Source organism: Mirounga angustirostris, unplaced genomic scaffold (assembly GCF_029215605.1).
Source record: "Mirounga angustirostris isolate CCGP_5_RB_7025 unplaced genomic scaffold, mMirAng1.0.hap1 SCAF_12, whole genome shotgun sequence".
NCBI lineage: Eukaryota > Metazoa > Chordata > Mammalia > Carnivora > Phocidae > Mirounga > Mirounga angustirostris.
The window spans coordinates 36,742,784-36,761,948 of NW_026991720.1; the positions used below are offsets into that span (position 1 = coordinate 36,742,784).

The 19,165-nt window shown below is 37.9% G+C and overlaps 1 protein-coding gene across 2 annotated transcripts in view; it reads right to left on the minus strand.

The window, feature by feature from the left end:
- Positions 1–19,165, minus strand: part of ZNF277 (zinc finger protein 277) — a 121,776-nt gene that overhangs the window by 101,919 nt on the left and 692 nt on the right. The gene's annotated exons all lie outside the window — the stretch shown is intronic.

Here is a 19,165-nt window from a genome sequence, read left to right on the forward strand (position 1 = left end):
CTTTAAAAATCATCTGTTCAGGGCGCCTGGGTGGCTCAGTTTGTTGGGCGACTGCCTTCGGCTCAGGTGATGATCCTGGAGTCCCAGGATCGAGTCCCGCATGGGGCTCCCTGCTCAGCAGGGAGTCTGCTTCTCCCTCTGATCCTCCCCCCTCTCAGGTGCTCTCGCTCATTCTCTTTCTCAAATAAATAAATAAAAATAAATAAAAATCATCTGTTCAGTTTTTAATATATGACCTTTATGGGACAAAGGCTTTGAAATCACTGTAGTTAAGGGGCAGAAACCCTTTTTGGAGGGGGATGGGTGGCAGTCCCTGGATACTGCTGTTGTTTTCACCAAGGGAGCTAAGAGGAGAAAACAGCAGAATACTTTAAATTGATACCAATTTTCTTTCCTAATGAAGTGGAAACTACCATCATAATAGACAAGATTTTCCCCATACCTATTTCAAGCAAATATACTAGGTATTAGGGAGGAATATATAAAATAACCTGTATACTGATCAAATGAAAGATTCTTTGAACGAAGAAAGTTCTATGGTTGCCTGATCCTAGTACATGATAAAAATACTGCCATGATGGTATGTTTGCTTACTTTCAGAAATTGAGATGTCATTCATGTTAAAGAAAATTTAAAGAAAAAACAGTAAAAACATTCATAGGCAAGGAAGTAATGTTATAATAATAAATTAACAAAATAGAAAAAAAAAGGAGAATGGGGAGATGAAAGGAGCCAAAAACAATCTGAAAAACTGTGATCCATCATTAGAACCAGATGGCATTCATCAGAGACCTCAGCGTTAACTGAGCTACTCACAAAAAAAATGCAGTTTATCACTAAAAAAGAAGTACCCTACTGGAAAATTCAATACCTCTGAATACTGGATCAGGATGACCTTGGACTTATATCAGTTGTGTTAGACCAGATGAAGGATCTGCAGTAGATATATATCTAAGTTTTCATTAAGAGAAAAAATATAGCAACAAACCAGCATTTCACCTTTCTGGTTAATCAGGCCAAATTAACACATCAACATTTAAAAACGTTTACAACAAATCAAAATTTTTATCACACATACATATACACACATAATTTTAAATATACACAATCACCCTCCCAAATGATGTGCGGTCTTGTTTGAAAATTCTTATCAGATTTGCACAAAATCTGGAGCTTAATTATGAGTATCTGGTAAAAGTTGCCATGGATCAAAACAAAAATATAGAAGTGCAGGGTTTTACGGGCATTGTTAATGATAGAAAAGGTAGCAACTTTTCTTAGAAAAAAAAAAGATTTCTTAGAAATAACTAAGAAAGGGTGCCTGGGTGGCTCAGTCGTTGAGCGTCTGCCTTCGGCTCAGGTCATGATCCCAGGGTCCTGGGATTGAGTCCCACATCGGGCTCCCTGCTTGGCAGGAGGTCTGCTTCTCGCTCTCCCACTCCCCCTGCTTGTGTTCCTGCTCTCGCTATCTCTCTCTCTGTCAAATAAATAAATAAAATCTTTAAAATAAATAAATAAAAAAATAAATAAAAAAATAAATAAAGTTTAAAAAAAAAGAAATAACTAAGAAAAACATAACTCAAAAATTACTTTCATCTAGAAAATAAAAATTCAAAGTGCAAATTTCCACTTGACAAAGTCAGGTGAGCACTCAATGGAGTGCTCTGTCTTCTTAGATTATTCTCCTAATGCTGATCTCCCAACTGAGGAGGGGGCTACCTGTAAGCGAGAAAAAGAAAACCCTCAGCTACCTGTGGTAAAGTAGCAGATTAAATTAGTGGTGACAGGCAATGAGGAATCTTGAATGAGGATATACTTTCATTTTGGGCTTTTTCCTATAGGCATGGAGAAATCATAGCTGGTTTTTGAGCTGGAAGGAGACATGATAGTTTACACATTTTAGAAAGACTTACTGACCTTCACATCCAGTTTGAACCGCTTAAGGAACGTGCTCCATTAACAAGAGCCTCTGACCTACTTGTCCTGCCTCTGTACATGCATCTTCACATTAGGACTGCCACGAGGTGGTTTTTAGTCAGAAAATCTGATTCATGTTATTCACTCACCTAAAACACTCCCCATCATGTAGGACATAATCCAAGTTCTTTTGCTAGGTCCACAAACTCCTTTTTAATACAACCCTTGCTCCCTTTTCAGGCTTGTCTCTCAGCCTTGTCTCCACCACATCATTTTAGGCTATGATAATACATACTTGTAGGGCATCTTCAAGCCTTTCCTCATGCAGCTTCCTCTATCAAAAAGGCCTATCTCACCTGGCAAAGACCTTGGCCTATGTATTACTCCTAGAGAAGCCTACCCAAACCTCTCTGATAGGTAAGAAGCATATGTGACAGTTACCTCTTTGCTTCAGTGTGATCTTTTATTGTACTTCTGCATTATTATCCTCTACTAGACAAGTGTCTCCTTCGGGGCAGGAATTTTGTCTTATTATTTTTTTGTGCCTTCAGGATTTAGCATGTAATTAGTGCTCAATAAATGCTCGGTAAAACTCAGAGCCTAAGAAAATCAAAAGTGTCCTTTTTGAACCATAAGGCAAAATGTCTGTGTGCTCTCTTGTTTCTAATTAGGGAGATTCTACTAACTACTTCTGGAGACCATTTGGCCTGAGAGAACAAAGATCCAAATCCTGAAATATACACATCCTCATAAATAAGGGCCTGAGCACTAGACAGCTTCTTGGTTCTTCTAAGATGGTTATGAGATGTAGTCTTTTATTGCATTTTATCTCCCACTACTTCTCTCTTTACTCTGAAGCTTTAAGCAGTTTCTGAAATGTCCCTGGATGACACCTGCCTCTTTTTTTTCTCCCTGAGGTTCAGGTACTCTATCCAACTTCCTGCCTCCTAGAGTCTTTCCTAGTCCTCTAGTCTCTCTCACTTCTTCCATGAAGCCAATTATGATCATCCCTTTCAAGCAAATTTTTTCTCTATCCATTCCTCTATCCACTGGTGGGAGCTTAACCTAGTTACTGGTATGTGTGTCTCTTCTCTAGACTATAAGCAAGACAGAAACTATGTCGTGTCCTTTTAAAATATTTTCCAAAGTGACTTATCCCAATGTCACTCCCAGCTCAAATACTCTATAAATATTTAGATTAACTGATACGTGACTGACAATTTAAAGGGGAAAGAGCCCAGTCATAGTCAGGATAGAAAGGATGGTCAAAGTAGAAAGGCACTAGTCAGTAAGTCCAAAGATGTACATTTCAGCATGATATTAATATACCTCTGCTTTATTTATATAACCCATTACATTTTATAAATCATCTCCTAAACATCTCGGTATTAAACTGCCAGATAAGAAAGATTATTATTTCTACTGTAATTATGAGAAAATAGAAGTTCAGAGAGTATAATGTATTTAAAGTCACACAACTAAAACAGGAACTGGATTCTTGTCTATAAGTTTAGTGTTCTTTTCACTATACTATGCTCTCAACCTCAGGAAGAGACCAAATTTCAGGGGCTGTAAGTCCAAAGGACAATAGCTATCAGTCAATAAGCAAAAGGACTTAGCAGGTACTATGTACAATCTGAGTACCTAAAACAATAAAAAATGAGGAAAGTAAAAAATAACAGTGATGGAAAAGCCCCAGCATAAGACTACTGATATTTCATAAACTCTATCTGAATCCTTGGTGGTGACTTTCTATAAGGAGCTTAATATTCACGAGAATAAGGTCAATGTATAAATTCCAATGTCCATAAAGTCACACAGCAGGTACCATGTGCTGCAGAGTACTTTAAAAAGAGAGGGGGGGACCTTTTCTCTCCCCAATTTACATGAAAACAAGCACTCGCCTGTGCACACACTCCTTGGCTAGGTCAGGAAGAAGGCAACCTGAAAAAAGGGAGTATCTTCAATATGTATAATGGATTGAATGGTGACTCAAGAGAGATATTCACCTGGAACCTCAGATGTGTCCTTATGTGGAATAAGGGTCTCTGTAGAATAATTAAGGTAAATATCTTGAGATCATCCTGGATTAGGGTGGGCTCTAGGGGCGCCTGGGTGGCTCAGTTGGTTGAGCGACTGCCTTCGGCTCAGGTCATGATCCTGGAGTCCCGGGATCGAGTCCCACATCGGGCTCCCTGCTCAGCTGGGGTCTGCTTCTCCCTCTGACCCTCTTCCCTCTCGTGCTCTCTGTCTCTCATTCTCTCTCTCAAGTAAATAAATAAAATCTTAAAAAAAAAAAAAAAAAAAAAAAAAAAAGGGTGGGCTCTAAATGCAATGACTGAAGTCTTTACAAGAGACAGAAAAGGAGGAGACAAAGAGACATAGGGAAGAAGGCTATATGAAGACAGAAGCAGAAATCGGCATTAAGCTGCCAAAAGCCAAGGATGACTGATGCTCCCAGATTCTCCTTTAGAGGCTTCAGAGGCAATGTGGCCCTGCTGACATCTTGATTTCAGCCTTCTGGCCTTCAGAACTGTGACAGAATAAATTTGTTTTTCTAGGCCACCAGTTTGTGGTAATTTGTTACAGGTGGCCTTTGGAAACTCATACAGTTTATATCAGTTGAAACTATTTGAATTAAAATTTCTCTCTCTACAAGCAGGTAATGCGATTCTCCTAGATAACTATATGATTAAGGCTTCAAAGAAGTGTGTAGCTAATTCAGTCTCTATTCAAGAATGGCTTCATACAAAAAGTGACATTTAAGCTAAGATTTTAAATATAAGTATGAGAGAAAGAGAAAGGGAGGAGGTTTACATTGATAAGTGTAACTTATGCAGGATATAACTTAAAAAAAAAAGTCCGTAAGTATTTGAAAATGTGTTTGAGTTTCTACAAGTATGTGTGACTTTCACAGCAGGGTCCAAAGATCAGCTAATATTAATAATAGGACAATAACTTTTGATAATTATCCATATATAAGATGAATTCAGAATCTGATTAATGTACTATCACAAGGGATATCAACAAACATGAAACTTTAGAAGAAGGTGACAATATAAAGAGAACAATCCAATTCTTTCACATATGCACTGCTTGCCTTAATTGGTTTACTCTGAAATCACATTTTAAGTGAGAATCCTGAAGAAATGGAGATTTGCCAGTTTGCTCTGAATACTGCTAACTAGAAGTGAGTAACAATGGTCCAATGAATCATTTCTAAGCTGTTTTAAAAAAACCTTTCACTAAAAAATTCCTCTACATCACACTAGTTGTGGATTTTACATCAAAGAGCTGCCTGGATTCATCATTTCATTAATAAACAGTAATTCAGAAACTGACATTTCTGACAATGATGCCATATACAGGCAATTAAAAAAAAAATTGCAACCAACCTACATTCTTCAAGTAAATGAAAGTTGATAGAGGAACGTGAATTAAATTTTTATAACCTTAAATAATGCATTAAATAGCTGTGGTTACCTGACTTAATAAGAAGCACAGGCTTGAGTGCCCTGGAACAGTAGGTCAGAAATTGGTAACTTAGGAACACTTTCCTTTTTTATTGTTCAATATTCAGATAATTCAAATGTTCTAAGAAAGGGGTACTAAATAAACAAAAGACATTGATTTGAAGAGTTCTCGTATTGTGCTCGAGGGCTGGGTTTTGTTTAAGTATTTCATTACTACCATGGACATTTTCAAAAGAACTCTGGTGTTCTGGATATAATGGGGGGGAAATGCTCCTTAGAGGATGTTACATCTCCCTGAGGCACAACAAATAGTTATGCTTTTTGTTTCTACCCTGTGCCTACTACTCTGTGCTTATTCCCCCCCCCCACCCCCACTAAGGACTTGAAGTAAAATAGGAAAGCCATAAAAATGAATGACAATGGTTATTACTATAGACACAGGGTGAACGATCTCTTCTTGAACATGTTTACAGATGAACTTTTGGGATGTCTAAGCTCCTAATAAATATGATCTGCTTAAGAGGAAAATGACCCTGACTAGCATTTCCCAAATCAAATTCCATGGAACACTAGAATCCCATGAAATGTTAATGTGTGCTAGCTGAGAAAAAGATAGTGGTCAACTATTTGGGAAACTACAGTATAGTATTTATCTCCTGGTCACAAAAATTAGCATACTAAAGTCCTGAAGTAAGGAAGCTATAAGTTGAAGTCAGTAACTGCAAATTATTTGATCATGAAATTCCTTGTGTAAAAAGGCATTATATATAATACTTCTGTCTTATGATTCTATGGAGTCCTGAAATATCATCCCTAAAAACATAAACAGCATACTAAATTTACATTAGCCCTATCTACTTTGGTCACATAGACAAATGAAAACAATGAGAACACAATTTTCTATGAATATCTCTCAAAAGCATGACAGCAAAAAGTGAATTTTTTTTTGGTCCATTACCTAAAAGTTTAATTCATTTAGGCTCTAAGAATGTATAAATTCATATGGTTGGATGTACTCAGAGTTTCATGTAATAAAAGGAAAACAAGATTGTGCTCTATATAGAAACAACTATAACTTCTGATACCTAAAAATATCACGTTAACGGGGGGAATTATTAACATCATAATCTGTTCAGATGTTTCACAAGGAAAAAGATCAAGAACAGGAATCTTTCTCTGAGGCATCAAATTCCATGTAGTCTAAGGGTCATGAGAAAGAAAGGGTGTTATTACCTTATACTTGAGAATTATATTACAACTGGCTGATTATTCAGGATTAATGAGCTCAGGGTTAGGAGTTCAGCGGCCATATGGGCAACTGTAATGAGTTGCCTGGAGCTAGGCCTCTGCCAATACTGCCAATCAGCATGGTAGGGGTCCCTAAACCCACCAGCAATTTGGCTCTGCTCCAGCAGGGGACCACCTCAACCCAGTGGCTCTACATCAGCCCAGTGGCTCCACATCAACCCAGTCTTGGCCTCATCTCCATCTGGGTCTGGGATGCTAGTCATTGGGCATGTGACTAATAGCTTGGAACCAAGCCTCAACTTGTATACCTTTTCCAGTAACTGAGTCCTCAACCCGTTGCCCTGATTCCGTAAGCTGTCTGATTTGATGCCTCACCCAGAATCTATATTCCTCTTGTTTCTCTTAGGTTTTTTAATGGCTTGAGACCTGTCCCTAAAGCCCAGTTTATTTGTGATTGTGTTCCTGCTACTGACAAAGATTCTCTCCTTGACCAAACTTTGGTTTCCTGAAGGCTCCTCTGAATCCTTTTCTTGATTAGGCCTCACCAGCCCAGTTTTTGCAAGAATCCTGCTAAGTCAGTTCAATCTCCCATCCTCAGTATCTGATGTGGTTCCTCATCCTCTTACCATCCTCCAGGTGGTATCTCATTATCTGATATCTCACCCTGGCTTGCCTTTAGCAAGAATCTTGTCAAGTCTGTTTAGCCATATTTCCTCTTAGTATTTTCCATCCCCCTGCCCTTAACCTGCTCCTTGGCTAAAAGTCCCCGTCTTTCCTTGTATTTGGAATTGAGCACGGTTCTAGACCTGTTTATACTTAATTGACATCTGTTTTATCATCTTTGTGGCATTCTCTGCCTGCTGTCTCTGGGCCTTCCTCATGACAGGGCCCAAGGAGATGCTCAGCCTATCAAAGAGAGAATCTTCATATGCCACCTGCTGTGTCCCAGCATTGTTTTTCTAATCTCAGGAATTTCTTTACAGGACTGAGCAATCACCTGACTTCGTTAACAAAGGCATATTATTAAATTCTAGTGTGGGTCTTCATTATCTCTTGCTTTGGCAAATATCCATGCCAGATATGTGTCCTACTGATCTAGCCATACTCTCTTGGAATAAGAGACCCTAGAAGTTACCTATTGCAGTGGTTCTCCACAAATTTTCTACCTTGATACACCTGGTCAATTACACTCACATGTGCAACGAATTCTTAAGGGAATACACAGATATACTTGTTTTCTTTCTACACAGACTCTAGTACATGTATAATTGGCTCCCTAGCTGTAAACCTGCCTTCTCTTTATTTTATTGATATTTGAAAGATGCAGTTGAAAGGATGCTAATATAAATGAATTATCTTGTTTACAAACCAGGAAATCTTAACCATGAGGGCAAATAACTTCTCTAAAATCAGAGAGTCCGTTAGAAGCAGAAGTCAAATTAAAACTCAGGTCTCTGGCTCCTTTTCCAGCGAGCTTTCTATGAAACAGTACTATCTATGATCATTGCTGCTAGAAAAAAACCCTCAAAGTCCTAGTAGGTATTAGCATTACTTTTATTCATGCGGGTGCATATTTATAAAGCTTTCAAATATCAAAAATTCCAATAAGCTTCCAGACACTTTTTCACCTTCTTTTCCTACCCCTCCCCTCCTCCAGGTGTGGAAATTAGGTGTATGGTGCTTTAACAAAGACAGCTTGATTGCTGTTATATTACTGCTCAACAACAGTTCCTGCTATTAATTGCTTTATAATGATAACTACAATTAGTAGTACAAGATATTTTCTCTTCTAATTGGCTATTACTGGTGAATAGCAGCTTGTTACATAACAGAAAATTGTGTTAAATAACCACAATTACAATTCTGAGGTCCTTCTCTTAAAAAACAAATCTGTGTAAGTCTTTGAAAAAAACACTAAAATTTTATTTTATTTTTTCTTATAAGACAGGGCCTCTGTAATTACTTGGGGGAGGATGCATCTTTCAGTTAAGAGAAAGCACAAAATGAGGACAGTGTTAGAGAAACCAGGAGCCAGAACATGCATTTCCTTTCTTTTAAAAATAAACACATTTAAAAGCTTTCAGCTCCTTAGTCAATGCATACAAATTGCAGATTCAGATGTATCCACTTCTTCCCACACTGTAATATGGAAACAGAAAGGACTCTCCAATTAGCTCTGATAAAATATGACTGCAGAGCCCCGCCAATCACAGTGAAATGTTCCCATAGATAAAGCTGGGGGTTCTTCTTCATTTGTGCCTCAAATATAGGACCCAGCATGGAGCCCATCCATAGTCACCACTCAACCAACACCAAATGCCATCACAGCATGGCACTGTAGAAGATGAAGTAATCTTAAGGTATATGTGACTGTCTTTGCCCCTAAAGGGTTTATGTATTACAAAATCAAGGGTATGACTCAAACTCTAATGTTGATTAGTCTGCAATCAGTTAAGTCATATCCAGACTTTTCTAGTAGTGGTAGTCATAATAATAACGAGGGTCAAACGACTTGCTTGAGCTCACCCAGGTTGTAACTGACAGTTACTTTTGAATCCATTTTTTCCTATTCCAAAGACCTGTCACAGCCTCTTGTGATAGACCTTCATCAGCAGCATCATTCATCCCTATATTCATTCACTGCTTCACTCAACCTCCCAAAAAGATAGTTAACTGCAGCATTTTCATGATAAAATGGAGACTCAGAGGTTAAATAATTTTCCCCAAACTCACACCGCTACAAAGCAGCAAATTCATGATCAGAGTCTGGTATTTCAGACTTTGAATACATTTTTTCTTTCCACACATTTTTACTCAATGTATCCCACATTGACTTATATCACTTAAAATATTCTATGACTTCTCAATTGTTGATACCCCCTCCCCAAATGAAGCAAAGGTTTAAGTTCTGTTTATTTCTAGAAACTTCACTTGGTCCCTACAGCTAAAGATAGCACCCAACCCCAGTTGGCTATCTTGCAAAGAAACGACACTGGTCACAAAGAGTATTAGCTGAGATGAAAACAGAGGCAGAAGACTCATCAGTCAAATCCATTACCACTTTTGGAAAAAGCTGCTCTGCGCATGTTTGGGTCAATGAGGTCAGAACACACTTGTTTTAGCAAGAGATGGCAATTCTTTAAGATGCTGTCAGTGAAAGCCAATCCATTCAAAGTGTGGTGAGTTTGTTAAATAAATCGTAGCAAAACTGAACTCTAATTCTGTATCAAAGGTCTCCAAAAACAGCCAACAGAAACACGTAAAGATTCAATCACTGGAAATGGCAGTATACTGCTTTGTTTCTATTTACTCATGGATTTATGTTTAGAAGAAAGTATAATTTTTATTACATGAATCTGGTCAACATTATCTCCAATTTTTCAAGATGGGAAGCGCATGTGTTGTGGAGAATGGCACTGTTCTTTTGCATGAATGGAAGGTCTTTGTCAACGCAATGAGAAGTGTACGTAAATTCTGTGATACTCCAAGTAATCCCACAACAGGAGCCTCATCATGAAACAGAAAAGACACATTAAGGTTGTAGTACTCAAAATCATTACCTGTATTACCTCTGGCACACATGCTAAAGATGAGCCTATACCTGTGTCTGAAGTAGGTCACCATTTATTGAAGACCAGGCTACTACGTTTATCATCTCGGTCATCATTTCAACAGAGAGATTTGATTATTACCCATTTTACAGAGGAGAAACTGAGATTCTGAGGTTGATTAACTTGCCTATGGGTGTTAAGTAACCAGGATTTGATCTTACATTGGCCTGACCTCAAAATGTACACACATACTCTTTTTCCTATACCACACTGCCTTTCTAAAGTAACGTTAGCTTTGGAACATATTTATGCTCAAGGAAAGTCTGTTTCAGACCTTATCCACTGGAATTTAGTTTCTATGAGATGTCATTATAATAGTAAATAGGATAAAGGTCTGTTTTGGTTACTGTGTGACCTTGTGCAAGCCACTCCTGCACCAGTTTCCTCACTTATAAATGAAAAGGGGGTAATATGAGTATCTACTTCAGGGATATTGTGAGGATGAAATGACGTAAGACCTATGACAGCATTTGAAACAGTACTTGGCACACAGTTGCTGCTCAACATATGTTAGCTACTTGAATCAGCACCACCATTATTATAATATCCTCTTTTATAAAATTTCCTCTTAATATCCTACAAGTTAATTTCCACATATTTTTCATAGGAAAACAAAGGATGTTTTGAAGGAGGCCTCTTCAGAATCTTACACCAAACCCACAAGATGAGGTTTCTATAATTCTTTTTCTTCCATGACATCCTCTAGCCTTGTATCTTGCAAGGTCATCCCAGTGTGCAAGATTATCTGAACTTGCTGACTCTGAATCTGGGTATGTGTGTGGGGAGCTGGGGATGAGGGGGCAGCACTGCGTAGGGGTGAGAAGAGGTATGAAGATATTATAAAAGGCTTTCAGAGCACATAGATGCAATGCTAGTACAGAGCACCAACAGACACTCTGACGACCCCCAGGAATGCACGGGCAGCCTAAGCAGGTATCACCAACACATTCCTAAGCTTCTCCTTGGTTATGACACAATGTAGATTGCTTCCTAAGTAAATACAGAATCAGAGGGTAGGCAGTTTTATAGTTCATTTAGGCATACCTTTACACTGAAAACAACTAATATTTATTGAATTCCAAGACGGTAAAAGGAATAATGCCAGGCTGTCATAGATATATAACTGAATGAAATAATCACAACTCTGCAAAGTAGGTATTATATTCATATTTTCATAAACGCAGCAGCATATTCAATAAAGCTATACACAACTACTAAACATCAGAACTGAAATTCAAATACAGTTTTCCAAGATGGGGTCTAGCTCTCTTTCCACTGTCACTTCAAATGTATGAGACTGGACTTAAGCTGGAAATATGACAACCTGTGGAAAACCAGATAACTGCCAGATGAGGGAACACTGACTTCAATTTCTATGCAGCACAGCTCATTCAGTTATGGGTTCAAGGTTATAAAGGATAGCTGTGAAGTACTTTTTTAAAAAAATCTAATCATCTAAACAACACTAATACTTAAAAAAAAGACTGAAAACTATGTGAGAATGCTAACTGTGATTACCTGTTACAGAATATCATCTTCATGATGATATATTCTGCATTTCCTAGTTGGTGTGCATTAACTTCCACAAGCATAAAACATATACTCAAAAGATCAACAAGGAAATAAAGGCTTTAAATGACACACTGGACCAAATGGACTTCACAGATATATTCAGAACATTCCATCAGAAAGCAACAGAATACACATTCTTCTCTAGTGCCCATGGAACGTTCTCCAGAACAGATCACATCCTAGGTCACAAATCAGGTCTCAACCGGTACCAAAAGATGGGGATCATTCCCTGCATATTTTTGGACCCCACAATGCTTTGAAACTAGAATTCACTCACAAGAGGAAAGCTGGAAAGAACTCAAATAAATGGAGGCTAAAGAGCATCCTACTAAAGAATAAATGGGTCAACCAGGAAATTAAAGAAGAATTAAAAAAATTCATGGAGACAAATGAAAATGAAAACACAACTGTTCAAAATCTTTGGGATGTAGCAAAGGCAGTCCTAAGAGGAGAGTATATAGCAATACAAGCCTTTCTCAAGAAACAAGAAAGGTCTCAAATACACAACCTAACCCTACACCTAAAGGAGCTGTTGAAAGAACAGCAAATAAAGTGTAAACCCAGCAGGAGAAGAGAAATAATAAAGATCAGAGCAGAAATCAATGAAATAGAAACCAAAAGAACAGTAGAACAGATCAACGAGACTAGGAGCTGCTTCTTTAAAAGAATTAATAAGATTGATAAACCCCTGGCCAGACTTACCAGAAAGAAAAGAGAAAGGACCCAAATAAATAACATCATGAATGAAAGAGGAGAGATCACAACCAACACTAAAGAGATACAAACAATTATAAGAACATATTATGAGCAACTATATGCCAACAAATTAGACAATCTGGAAGAAATGGATGCATTCCTAGAGATGTATCAACTACCAAAACTGAACCAGGAAGAAACAGAAAACTTGAACAGACCTATAACCACTAAGGAAATTGAAGCAGTCATCAAAAATCTCCCAACAAAAGCCCAGGGCCAGATGGCTTCCCAGAGGAATTCTACCAAACATTTAAAGAAGAATTAATACCCATTCTTCTGAAAATGTTCCAAAAAATAGAAATGGAAGGAAAACTTCCAAACTTGTTTTATGAGGCCAGCATTACCTTGATCCCAAAACCAGACAAAGACCCCATCAAAAAGGAGAATTACAGACCAATACCCCTGATGAACATGGATGCAAAAATTCTCACCAAAATACTAGCCAATAGGATCCAACAGTACATTAAAAGGATTATTCACCATGACCAAGTGGGATTTATTCCTGGGCTGCAAGGTTGGTTCAACATCCACAAATCAATCAATGTGATACAATACATTACTAAAAGAAAGAACAAGAACCATATGATCCTCTCAATAGATGCAGAAGAGCATTGACAAAGTACAGCATCCTTTCTTGATTAAAACTCTTCAGAGTGTAGGGATAGAGGGTACATACCTCAATATCATAAAAGCCATCTATGAAAAACCCACAGTGAATATCATTCTTAATGGGGAAAAACTGAGAGCTTTTCCCCTAAGGTCAGGAACACGGCAGGGATGTCCACTATCACCACTGCTATTCAACATAGTACTAGAAATCCTAGCCTCAGCAATCAGACAATAAAAAGAAATCAAAGGCATCCGAATTGGCAAAGAAGAAGTCAAACGCTCACTCACTGCAGATGATATGATACTTCATGTGGAAAACCCAAAAGACTTCACCCCAAAACTGCTAGAACTCATAGAGGAATTCAGTCAAGTGGCAGGACATAAAATAAATGCACCGAAATCAGTGGCATTTCTATACACCACCAACAAGACAGAAGAAAGAGAAATTAAGGAGTCAATCCCATTTACAATTGCACCCAAAACCATAAGATACCTAGGAATAAATCTAACCAAATAAATCTAACCAAAGAGGCAAAGAATCTGTACTCAGAAAACTATAAAATACTCATGAAAGAAATTGAGGAAGACACAAAGAAATGGAAAAACGTTCCATGGTCATGGATCAGAAGAACAAATATTGTGACAATGTCTATGCTACCTAGAGCAATCTACACATTCAATGCAATCCCTATCAAAATACCATCAACTTTTTTCAAAGAAATGGAAGAAATAATCCTAAAATTTGTATGGAACCAGAAAAGACCCCGCATAGCCAGAGGAATGTTGAAAAAGCAAAGCAAAGCTGGTGGCATCACAATTCCAGACTTCCAGCTCTATTACAAAGCTGTAATCATCAAGACAGCATGGTACTGGCACAAAAACAGACACATAGATCAGTGGAACAGAATAGAGAGCCCAGAAATGGACCCTCAACTGTATGGTCAACTAATCTTCAACAAAGCAGGAAAGAATGTCCAGTGGAAAAAAGACAGTGTCTTCAACAAATGGTGTTGGGAAAATTGGACAGCCACATGCAGAAGAATTAAACTGGACCACTTCCTTACACCACACACAAAAATAGACTCAAAATGGATGAAAGACCTAAATGTGAGACAGGAATCCATCACAATCCTAAAGAACACAGGCAGCAACCTCTTCCACCTCAGCCACAGCAATTTCTTCCTAGACACATTGCTAAAGGCAAGAGAAGCAAGGGCAAAAATGAACTATTGGGACTTCATCAAGATAAAAAGCTTTTGCACAGCAAAAAGCTTTGGTCAACAAAACCAAAAGACAACCGACAGAATGGGAGAAGATATTTACAAATGACATATCAGATAAAGGGCTAGTATCCAAAATCTATAAAGAACTTACCAAACTCAACACCCGAAGAACAAATAACCCAGTCAAGAAATGGGCAGAAGACATGAACAGACATTTCTGCAAAGAAGACATCCAAATGACCAACAGACACATGAAAAAGTGCTCAACATCGCTCGGCATCAGGGAAATACAAATCAAAACCTCAATGAGATATCACCTCACACCAGTCAGAATGGCTAAAATTAACAAGTCAGGAAACGACAGATGTTGGCGAGGATGTGGAGAAAGGGGAACCCTCCTATACTGTTGGCGGGAATGCAAGCTGGTGCAGCCACTCTGGAAAACAGTATGGAGGTTCCTCAAAAAGTGGAAAATAGAACTACCCTATGACCCAGCAATTGCACTACTGTGTATTTACCCCAAAGATATAAATGCAGTGATCTAAAGGGGTAAATGTACCCCAATGTTTATAGCAGCAATGTCCACAATACCCAAACTATGGAAAGAGCCAAGATATCCATCAACAGATGAATGGATAAACAAGATGTGATACATATATACATATGTATCTATATATACACACAATGGAATATTTTTTTAAATTAATTAATTTATTTTTAAAGATTTTTTATTTATTTGAGAGAGAGAGAGAGAGGGAATGAGAGAGAGAGCACATGAGAAGGGGGAGGATCACAGGGAGAAGCAGACTCCCTGCCGAGCAGGGAGCCCAATGTGGGACTTGATCCAGGGACTCCAGGATCATGACCTGAGCCGAAGGCAGTCGCTCAACCAACTGAGCCACCCAGGCACCCCCACACACAATGGAATATTATGCAGCCATCAAAAAACCCGAAATCTTGCCATTTGCAACGACATGGATGGAACTAGAGGGTATTATGCTAAGCGAAATAAGTCAATCAGAGAAAGACAAGTATCATATGATCTCACTGATATGAGGAATTTGAGAAACAAGACAGGATCACAGGAGAAGGGAGGGAAAAATGAAACAAGATGAAACCAGAGAGGGAGACAAACCATAAGAGACTCTTAATCTCAGGAAGCAAACTGAGGGTTGCTGGAGTGGTGGGAGTGGGAGAGATGGGGGGGAGCTGGGTGATGGACACTGGGGAGGGTATGTGCTATGGTGAGCACTGTGAATTGTGTAAGACTGATGAATCACAGACCTGTACCTCTGAAACAAATAATACATTATATGTTAAAAAAAAATAGTAGGAAGGGAAAAATGAAGGGGGGCAAATCGGATGGGGAGATGAACCATGAGAGACTATGGACTCTGAGAAACAAACTGAGGGTTTTAGAGGGGAGACGGGTGGGGGTATGGGTTAGTCCGGTGATGGGTATTAAAGAGGGCACGTTCTACATGGAGCACTGGGTGTTATACGCAAACAATGAATCATGGAACAATACATCAAAAACTAATGATATAATGTATGGTAACTAACATAACATAATAAAATAAAATTAAAAAAATAAAACATATACTCAGTTTTTTATTTGATTTCAATTCCTCTGTGTAAAATAGCAGCCATTCTAAGTACTTTGAATAAATTTCAAATAGATTCTAACCATTAACTGTTAGAGTGTTTACTTCATGCAGCTCAGATAAGCACTGGATGTAATAAAAGTAAAATAAGACAACTCTTGCCCTCAAGAAGTTTATAGTCTACTGGGGTAGACAAAGCTGCCAATAAATAACTACAGTTTGATACAGTAAGTGTGATAATGGAGATGTGGGAAGGAAAGCAGGATGACTGAAGATGAGGCTGGAAAAGTAGATTTGAATCTTAAATGCCATGTGGAGAATTTAGATCTCATTATATAAGCATGAGAGTGACACTGAAGATTTGACGTGAGGACGCACGAACCCATTTGTGTTTTGGAATATGGACTAAAGGAGGGAAAAATCAAGAGTCAGTGCGATCACTAGGAAGGTTTTGCAATCATGCAGGCTGGAATTCATTTCTGGTTAAACAATGATTAAATATTGACAAAGTGCCAAGACAGGGTGAGGCAGACAAAACCAAACATGTCAGACTTTTGGTCCCCAAGAACACAGTTTGGAGGATGGGGGACACAAGTAATTAATTCAGCAGTAATGGTGAGGGTTAGAAATAGAATAGAGGCTAAAGAGATGAAGAACAAATTCAAAAGATGATTTCAGGCACAGAAAAATAAGGCTTAGTATCTCATCAGATTCAGGATGTGAGGGCAAGATAGGAATCAAGGATGCTTCCTAGGTTTCTAGCTAAGGCTTGACGTTATTTACTGAAAGAGCAAATATAAGAATGAGGAGTTGAGACCACCTGCTACCCCACTCCTTCTAGAGACATCACAAATTAGTTAATAAGGTCTCCATAGGAAGTACATTATAAATCCAAAGTAGCATTCCTATGATTATCATCTAGTGAGCATGCATTTGCAGAGAAAAAAGTTAACTGTCCGAGTATTACAATATGGACACATAGGTTAATACTGTCAGAAAAAAACCACCTCCATGACAAAAATTTCCTGTAAATACTGTCAGTTAATAAACTATATGTGTTATCTTACTGCCTCTGACTAAAAACAGCAGAACAAAAAATACCAATAATACATCGCCAAGTGTGATTTACTATCTGTTCTTAATTTACTGTTACTTAACATACTATCTTGTATTTACTATCTGTTCTTAATTTTAGAAGATAGTATGATATCCCAGTTACAGTTCAAATGTATGCAAAGCAGTGTCGTGCAAGATCAGGGACTTTTCTGGAGAGGGATGGAGCCTCAGGAAGTCTGGCAGCGCAGATCTCAGGTAAGGTACTGTACCTGCTTGCACACCACTCAGTGACATTGGAGTAGAAATGTTCACTCCCAGGACATTAAGCACACAGACTGATATTTTAATTAGACCAAGAGTGAAACCTCTTAAAAAAAGTTTTCAAGAAATTAATGATTTTACAGGGAAAGACATTCTTGAGAACCTAAGTAACTGTTTAACAAAAAAATAGAATATACTTTTAGTATCACTATTTCCACCCAAAATTTGTATCACACTTTGCAGGCTTTGAAAAGAATTCGGATAAAGTTACAGAATCATACATAAATTATTAAGGGGATTTTTAATGACAACCTTACCTTATAAGAATGATATAAAAATCAACCATTAGTTCTCCCATTGACTGCTACAGATTAATAAGAATACTCGTCAGCTATGAGCCAAGGTGAGTAATTTTTTTGTTACAGATGCTTCAAATTCACTGCTGCTCAATACTTCCATTGAAAACAAACTGGAACATAAAATTATGCTTTATAGCACTTACTCAATTCAATCCAATAAGTCATTTAAACATTGGTCCTTGATTAACGATTTCCTCACACAGGTAAGCACATGGGAAAAGAAGACTTATATATTACTGATAGGTGTGTATGCTGACACCTTTCAAAGGGAAAATCTGACATCTATCAAAATTTTAAACCTGTGTTACCTTTGACCCATCAATTCCTCAAGAAATCCACACTAAGAGGGGGAAGGACATGTATATAAAGTTGTTCACTAAGCCCGCTACCTGTTCATTAACAGAGGAATGGTTAAAGTTATGGCACATTCATATTATGGAATACAACTGGCACAGTCCTTAAAAAGAATGAAGCAACAAATATACTGACATGGAAGGGTGTCTATAATAGATGATTGGGAGAAAGGAGGTTGTAGATCTTTGAGCTTACACAGAATGATCCCTTTTTATTTTTCAAATTCGAAACAATACGGGTGTGTGTCACGTAGGAATATGTGAGAAAGAACACACAACGAACTTTTAAGAGTTGTTACTTTGGGAATGAACTGTGTGGTGGAGGAACTTTCATTTAACTTAAATGCACTGGCTTCAAATATTTATTATGAAAACTTTTTATAATAACTAAAGATATTTAAAAGTTCTACAATGTTTTTGAAAGGAATTCCCAATTTTCTTTTTTATGAGTTAATCTGTGAGATAAATTCATCAAAGATTTCATCTTTAAATGTTACACAGGTAGCCAGCCCTCTGGAACTTTGAGAATCTGGAAAACCTTACTAGTATCTTACCATCAGGTAAGAGCCCCCAAATGAACTGCTTGGGGTGTGGGTATAACTATCTAAAGTCAGGAGCCTATCAAAGATTTCTTTGGTAGAGGTATTAAAATAATTAATTTCAGATGGGCACTGGGAAGAAATTGCACTTTATCTCTGTGCTGCTGAATAAAAACTCAAGACTAAATGTCAATTTAATCGTGAAAACAAAAACAAAGTAACCCCAAAAAATATCAAACAAGGACCGAAAACCTTTGAGTCCCAAACCATGTCCAATAGAAAAAGACAACTTGTGCTAAATTACACATCAAGACAAAAAAGAAGGGAGCCGACGGGGATAGATGCCCTAAAGGTAAAAGAATAGGGCGAGAAATCCTCAAGACAATCCCCCTGACAGCCTCCCAAAGTTTAGTTTTTTTGATCTCTACAGTGGATCACAGAGCAACTTAAAAGACAAGTAGAGCCAAAGTAGTTCCGATGATTTTCATAACCACCTTCAAATTTTCTCTGAAGCCAAGAATGCAGAACATCACTTCTTTTCCTCTTTAAGAACTCAGCCAGGGTCTACGTACAATCCTGGAGAT